This window comes from Pseudorca crassidens, chromosome 4 (assembly GCF_039906515.1).
Source record: "Pseudorca crassidens isolate mPseCra1 chromosome 4, mPseCra1.hap1, whole genome shotgun sequence".
Classification (NCBI taxonomy): Eukaryota; Metazoa; Chordata; class Mammalia; order Artiodactyla; family Delphinidae; genus Pseudorca; species Pseudorca crassidens.
The window spans coordinates 22008667-22014666 of record NC_090299.1 but is presented as its reverse complement, the minus strand read 5'-3'; the positions used below and the strand labels follow the sequence as shown (position 1 = coordinate 22014666).

The following is a 6000-nucleotide window of genomic DNA, read 5'->3' as shown; positions in this document are numbered from 1 at the left end:
TTTGCAGGTTTTCTTTGGCAACATCTTTCTTATTATTCCTGTATATGAAACTTTCTCTCTTTCCAGGTTCCCAACCTTATTATGTTAGCTTCTGTCCTTGACAAGCTGGTCATCGGGCTCTGTTTACTTCTCCTTTTCTCCCCAGTTTAACTTAAGGCTTAATTTAAGAGCCTAGAAGGAAATGCTTACTAAAAGACATAAATTTGCAGAGGAAGACAAGTAAAACACTGGGCTTGCCTATAAATGGATTATTTTGATGGCGTTGGATTTGATCCTTATTTTTGGCAGTGAAGGTGGTAAGTGTGTTTGTGTGTGTGGTACACGGGCCAGGAAAGGAAGGAGAGGTCTGCACAGCAACTGGCACGTTTTCATTGTTTATGTTCAGCATTTTAATAACGTTAGTATTTGCACAGCTGAAGGAAAGGAAAGCACCCTGAGGATAGACACCATGAGGAACTCTAGAAGTTTGAAAACCAGAAAAACATGAGTTGGGAAAGAGCCATAAATGTTAATAAGTAAAAAGCACCTCAGCCAAGATAAACCTAGTGTTGGGATGCTAAATTCCAAAGGGAATCAAAAAGGAGCACACTGAAATACTTAATCTGACAATTCTTAACTCTGTTTTTATCATGAAGGTATCACTACAGAGATATTCAGAGATCAGGAAGTTGGAGATTTCTGCACAGTATAATGAAAACACAAAAGCCTTTAAATGAGAACTTTTATTTATTTATTTTTTAATAAATGTATTTATTTATTTTTGGCTGCTTTGGGTCTTCGTTGCTGTGAGCAGGGGCTACTCTTTGTTTTGGTGCATGGACTTCTCATTGTGGTGGCTTCTCTTGTTGCGGAGCACGGGCTCTAGACACGCAGGCTTCGGTAGTTGTGGCACATGGGCTCAGTAGTTGTGGCTCATGAGCTCTAGAGCGCAGGCTCAGTAGTTGTGGTGCATGGGCTTAATTGCACTGTGTCATGCAGGATCTTCCCAGATCAGGGCTCAAACCCGTGTCCCCTGCATTGGCGGGTGGATTCTTAACCACTGCGTTATCAGGGAAGTCCCGAGAAACAACTTTTAATTTCATCTCTATAATTTACAAGTATGTTGCATGGGGGATTTTACTTAATCTCTCAGAACCTCAATTTCCTCATCTGCAAAACAAAGGAACTGCCTAGCAAACAGTAACTAAATAGTGGCTGTAATAGTTCTGTTTACTATTAGTTGGTGCCCTTAGGTCTCTGTCTTGTACTATCTCACTTTGGCCAGTAGGATAATCACCACAGCTCTGCTTATAACTATTCTGCCTTTGCTATGGGATGGTAAGGAGATCAATTGTAAGCTGGACCTTATTCAATATAGGAAAATAGAAACCATGGAAGGCATGGCAATTAGCTATTAAGGAGAATGCAAAGGCTTTTTGCACAAACCAAAGCCCATGCTTCCATAGACAGCCTCATCAGCTGTGAGTTTTTACACCTTTTTTTTATCCTTTCAAGCACATTCTTTTCTCCCAGGGTTACCACCATATCTAAGGCCCTGAAGGCTGGTAAAGAACAGATAGTCCTCTCAGATATGTCATTCAGCACTAGCCTGGGAGCTGCCCTGTTTGGATTCTCCGTGCAGTAATCCAGAACTGAGCCTCAGTAATGGTAATGTGCTGTCTGCCCACCTAGCAGACGGTCAGTCCCTACATCTTGGGCCCTCCCAGATCCTGCCCTAATCTCCAACTGCCTACAGTCACCTAATATAGACTCAAAATGGGACAAGGAGAAACACAGGATTAAAAAACAAGTGCCCAGTCAAAGGAATATCAATGTAGACATTGTTTACCACTTGGCTAAAGGGCTCATGTTTACCACTGGCTGAATAAAGTTGCCTTTCATGGGTCCTAATGGTGTGGATTTTTGTTAGGTGGTTTATTGGCAGTAAAATTCACCTTATTTATTCTTTTTTTCTCTTTTAGCAAGTGGTAAAAGAGTTGGAAATGCAACTTCAGCAGGCCCAGAAATGGAAATGATTTGGTTACAGGGGTGTTGAAAAGCTCTGCCAAAAACTTCATCGTCACTAGCCTCCTAAGGCACCAGGTTCCATCGTTAGAATCCCATTATTCTGCCTACAGTAAAAGGTCCTGTCATTATCTTTAGCATCAATTAGTTTAAAATACTTAGGGCCTTGGGGGGAAAATAAAGTCCTACTCTGTTTCATTTGGGGTTAGGGAGACACTTCAAGGACAGGAATGATTAGTAGGACCAGTGTAGGTACTGAGACCCTGGGGGTAGGAGAGATTCTTCTCTAGTGTACAGGATGTGTGGGTGTGGAGAGGACACAGGGAGGAGGGCAGTCCTGGGTCTTAGAGGTGCGAGGGTGGGGGCTACAGCCAAAGAAAGACTGCAACATGACAAACTGGAGGGCAGTTTAATCTAGAGCCAGACCTCTGTGTAGATGAAACAGAAATATGTTAACTGCGACTTGATTTAAAATTGAAAGGCACTGACTTTCAGAATGGACCATCTGAAAATGCTGTATAATAACCATTAAAGTTCTTTTTAAAATTTAGCTGTTGGGATTTCCCTGGTGGCACAGTGGTTAAGAATGCGCCTGCCAATGCAGGGGACATGGGTTCGAGTCCTGGTCGGGGAAGATTCCATATGCCGCGGAGCAACTAAGTTCCTGAGTCACAACTACTGAGCCCGTGTGCCACAATTACTGAAGCCTGCTCTCTAGAGTCCGCGAGCCACAATTACTGAGCCTGTGCGCCACAACTACTGAAGCCTGTGTGCCTAGAGCCTGTGCTCCGCAACAAGAGAAGCCACTGCAATGAGAAGCCTGCGCACCACAATGAAGAGTAGCCCCCGCTCACCGCAACTAGAGAAAGCCCATGCGCATCAACGAAGACCCAACGCAGCCAAAAATAAATAAATAAATGTTAAAAAAAAAATTTAGCTGTTGTGTCATGAAGCAAGTGGATAGTATACATTGTTTTAAAGCTATGATACCAGTGACTAATTCTTTCTTCTTTTGAGAACAAATAATAACTCAAAAACCAGAAAGCTATCAGAGATATGTATAAATGAGCTTAAAATATAAGGCAAAACAATTTTTGGTATAATTCAGAAATAAACAAAAACAAGTAAGTTATTCTATTCTTCAAAACTTTAAAAATCTTTTAAAATAATCTTTCATTTTGGAAACCAAAATCAACATAACAATTATTGTCTTTTGAGGACACCATTTCAACCTATAGAACTGTATATAACACAAAATTGGAAACATATAAAGGTGACCAAATAGGAAAATGGTCTTTCTGAATATATTTTAATTTTTTACTGAGTAATGCAGTTGATTATTCTAAGGTTCTAAATTCTTCCATATTGCAGGAATAAAACAGTAAAAGGAAAAATTAACACTTACTAAACTTTTATTAAGTAACAAGAATTTCTAAAATTGTTACATGTAAAATGTCCATGGTTCTATGTGGTAGATACTGTAACCTCCATTTTACAGACGAAAAAACTAAGAGTTTCAGAGACTTTACTAATAGCACACCACTGTAAATGCTTAAGCCAGGAATATAAAAGCAATTTAGAGATCTTGAGAGGGAACTTAAATTCATTGGCTTGGCTAAATGTTTCTCACTGGTACCTAATTAATAAATTCAATGCAAACTTTTACTTAGAAGCAGTTGCAACAGGTCAGCTTACAGCTACCATTTACTACCTTGAACTGTCCTATGATCAGGCACTTATTTTGGTCGCATATAAAACAACTTCTCCCTTAAGTAGCCACCATCATCTCATACTCAATTGACTGTTTATTACAATTCTATTTCCCCCCAAGTGTTTGACATAACAGGAAAATAATTCCAAACTCATGCATTCCACAATCTCCAACCCACTCATTTATTCATTCACTTAATGAATATTGAATGTCTACAATTCTTGCTGCTGAAGATATAAAGCCTAAGTCTTATGAAGTTCAATAGGAAAAAGAGATACCAGATAGATGATAGAGATAGATTGATAGATGGATGACAGCTAGCTAGCTAGCTAGACAAATAGATATAGATATAGGTATAGATAAAATAGTGTTATGCCCTTGTGGCAAAAACTGAGAGTTGTCACCCAGTAATCATTATCTTCTTTGTCAGTAAATTAACCTCTGAATTTAACTGGGCGTGGCCACCCAGAATAAATCTACATTTCCCAACATCTCTTGAGCTGTGTTTGGCTATGTGACTAAGTACTGCCAAAGGGATGTAAACAAAAGAGATCTGAGCAATATCAGGACATGTTTGAAGGAGACCTTCATTACTTTTTCTTTTTCTTTTTCCTGCTGCCTTTCTCATTACTTTTTCTTTTTTCCTGCTGACTGAAATAAGAGCATGCTGACTAGAGCTGAAGCAATCATTTAAGCCCAAGGGGCTGCATTTTAGGGCCAATGAAGCAAAATGTTAAGAGTTGACTGCGCCCGTGATAATTATGTCAATCACACAAACCCTAGATTATTTACCTCTGGGCAAAATTTATGTGTGAGAAAAACAAACTTCCATCTTTTTGAAATTTCTGTTTTTAGGGTTTTCTGTCACTCCCATTCGACTTTAATCTTAACTAATACAAAAGTATTTAAAAAGTAAAGCAGAGTAAGGGATTAGAGTGTGGCACCATGTGATATTTTATTTTTTTCTTTTTGCGGTACTTGGGCCTCTCACAGCTGTGGCCTCTCCCGCTGCGGAGCACAGGCTCCGGACGTGCAGGCTCAGCGGCCATGGCTCACGGGCCCAGCCGCTCCGCGGCATGTGGGATCTTCCCAGAGCGGGACACGAACCCGTGTCCCCTGCATTGGCAGGCGGACTCTCAACCACTGTGCCACCAGGGAAGCCCCATGTGATATTTTAGACAGGGTGACTGGGGAAGGACTTTATGAGGAATCAATAGTTGGGGGGAGTCCTGAATGCATGAGTAAGCCAAGTGGTAGGGGGAGCGCATGTTCCAGGAAGTGGGAAATAGTAAGAGCCAAAGCCTGGATGTGGGAGGGAACATGCTTCTGTGTTCAAAGACCAGCAAGGAGGCCAACATGGCCTACCTTCCCAACTTCTTATCCTGATTCCCAAACAGAAATCCTTGACTCCAGACCTTGCAGAGATCAGTCAACTTTGCAGGCACTGTTCTCTACAGGGTCTCTTCAGAAAGACTCATGACCCAGCTGTGAGTCTAAGCTTTTACTCAGATAGCTTCAAGGCTCAACCTCTAAGGCCCATTACAGAATGCTCCCCCACTTCGCCATTCAAATATAACACATTTTTCTGAACTTACTATAGGTTCTCACTCTTGCTTAAGGGATGGCACTATTGATCTGCCCCATATTGCTTTCTTTCTTCTTGAAACTCCTTAGATATTATGGTCAATACTTTCATGTTAATTGTTAATAATCTATCATTCTGTTCTAATTGACGTATTCAATATGTATCTTTTGCCACCTCAATTAAGATGTAATGTAAGGGGTACATCTTTAAAAGTTTTAAAACTCTTTTTTGGCTAGTATCTCTTCAAACAGAAGGTACTCCATAAAAACCTTCTGTATGTTCATTCAAACATCTCACAAACTAGAAACACAATGGTGAGAACCTAATCTTTCTTGGTTCCTCCCTTTTGCCAGGAAGATATGAGTAGCTGAAGTATTTGGTGCTATATATAGTCAGTTGATGTCAGCTGGATGCCAGTCTCTTCAGAAAGGCTCAGTCCCCAGTTTGAGTCAGAGCTAGGGACCATGCTATCCCAGGCTCAAGGATAAAAACCATCGGGCCCAAGTGCCATCCATATTCCATCTCCAGTCTTTCCTCCACAAATCAGGATTCATCCTTCCTGAAAAGCACGGTCTAAGAGCAAGGTAAGTATATTGTTTCCTAAAATGTTCTCTTAGTCAGTTGTCCAAGGAAGTTCAGAGTTGTGACTCGTTAATGGGCTTTTTTGCTTTAAAGGACAGCTGTTGATGCCAATATTAAA

At 40.6% G+C, this 6000-nt stretch overlaps 1 protein-coding gene across 1 annotated transcript in view; it reads left to right on the top strand.

Moving 5' to 3' along the window:
* Window positions 1-5704: 5704 nt before the first annotated feature.
* Window positions 5705-6000, top strand: part of MYOZ2 (myozenin 2) — a 34984-nt gene continuing 34688 nt past the window's right edge. The window contains exon 1 of the mRNA XM_067735199.1: window positions 5705-5884. The gene's annotated coding sequence lies outside the window, so the exon portion shown is untranslated. The remainder of the gene's footprint in view (window positions 5885-6000) is intronic.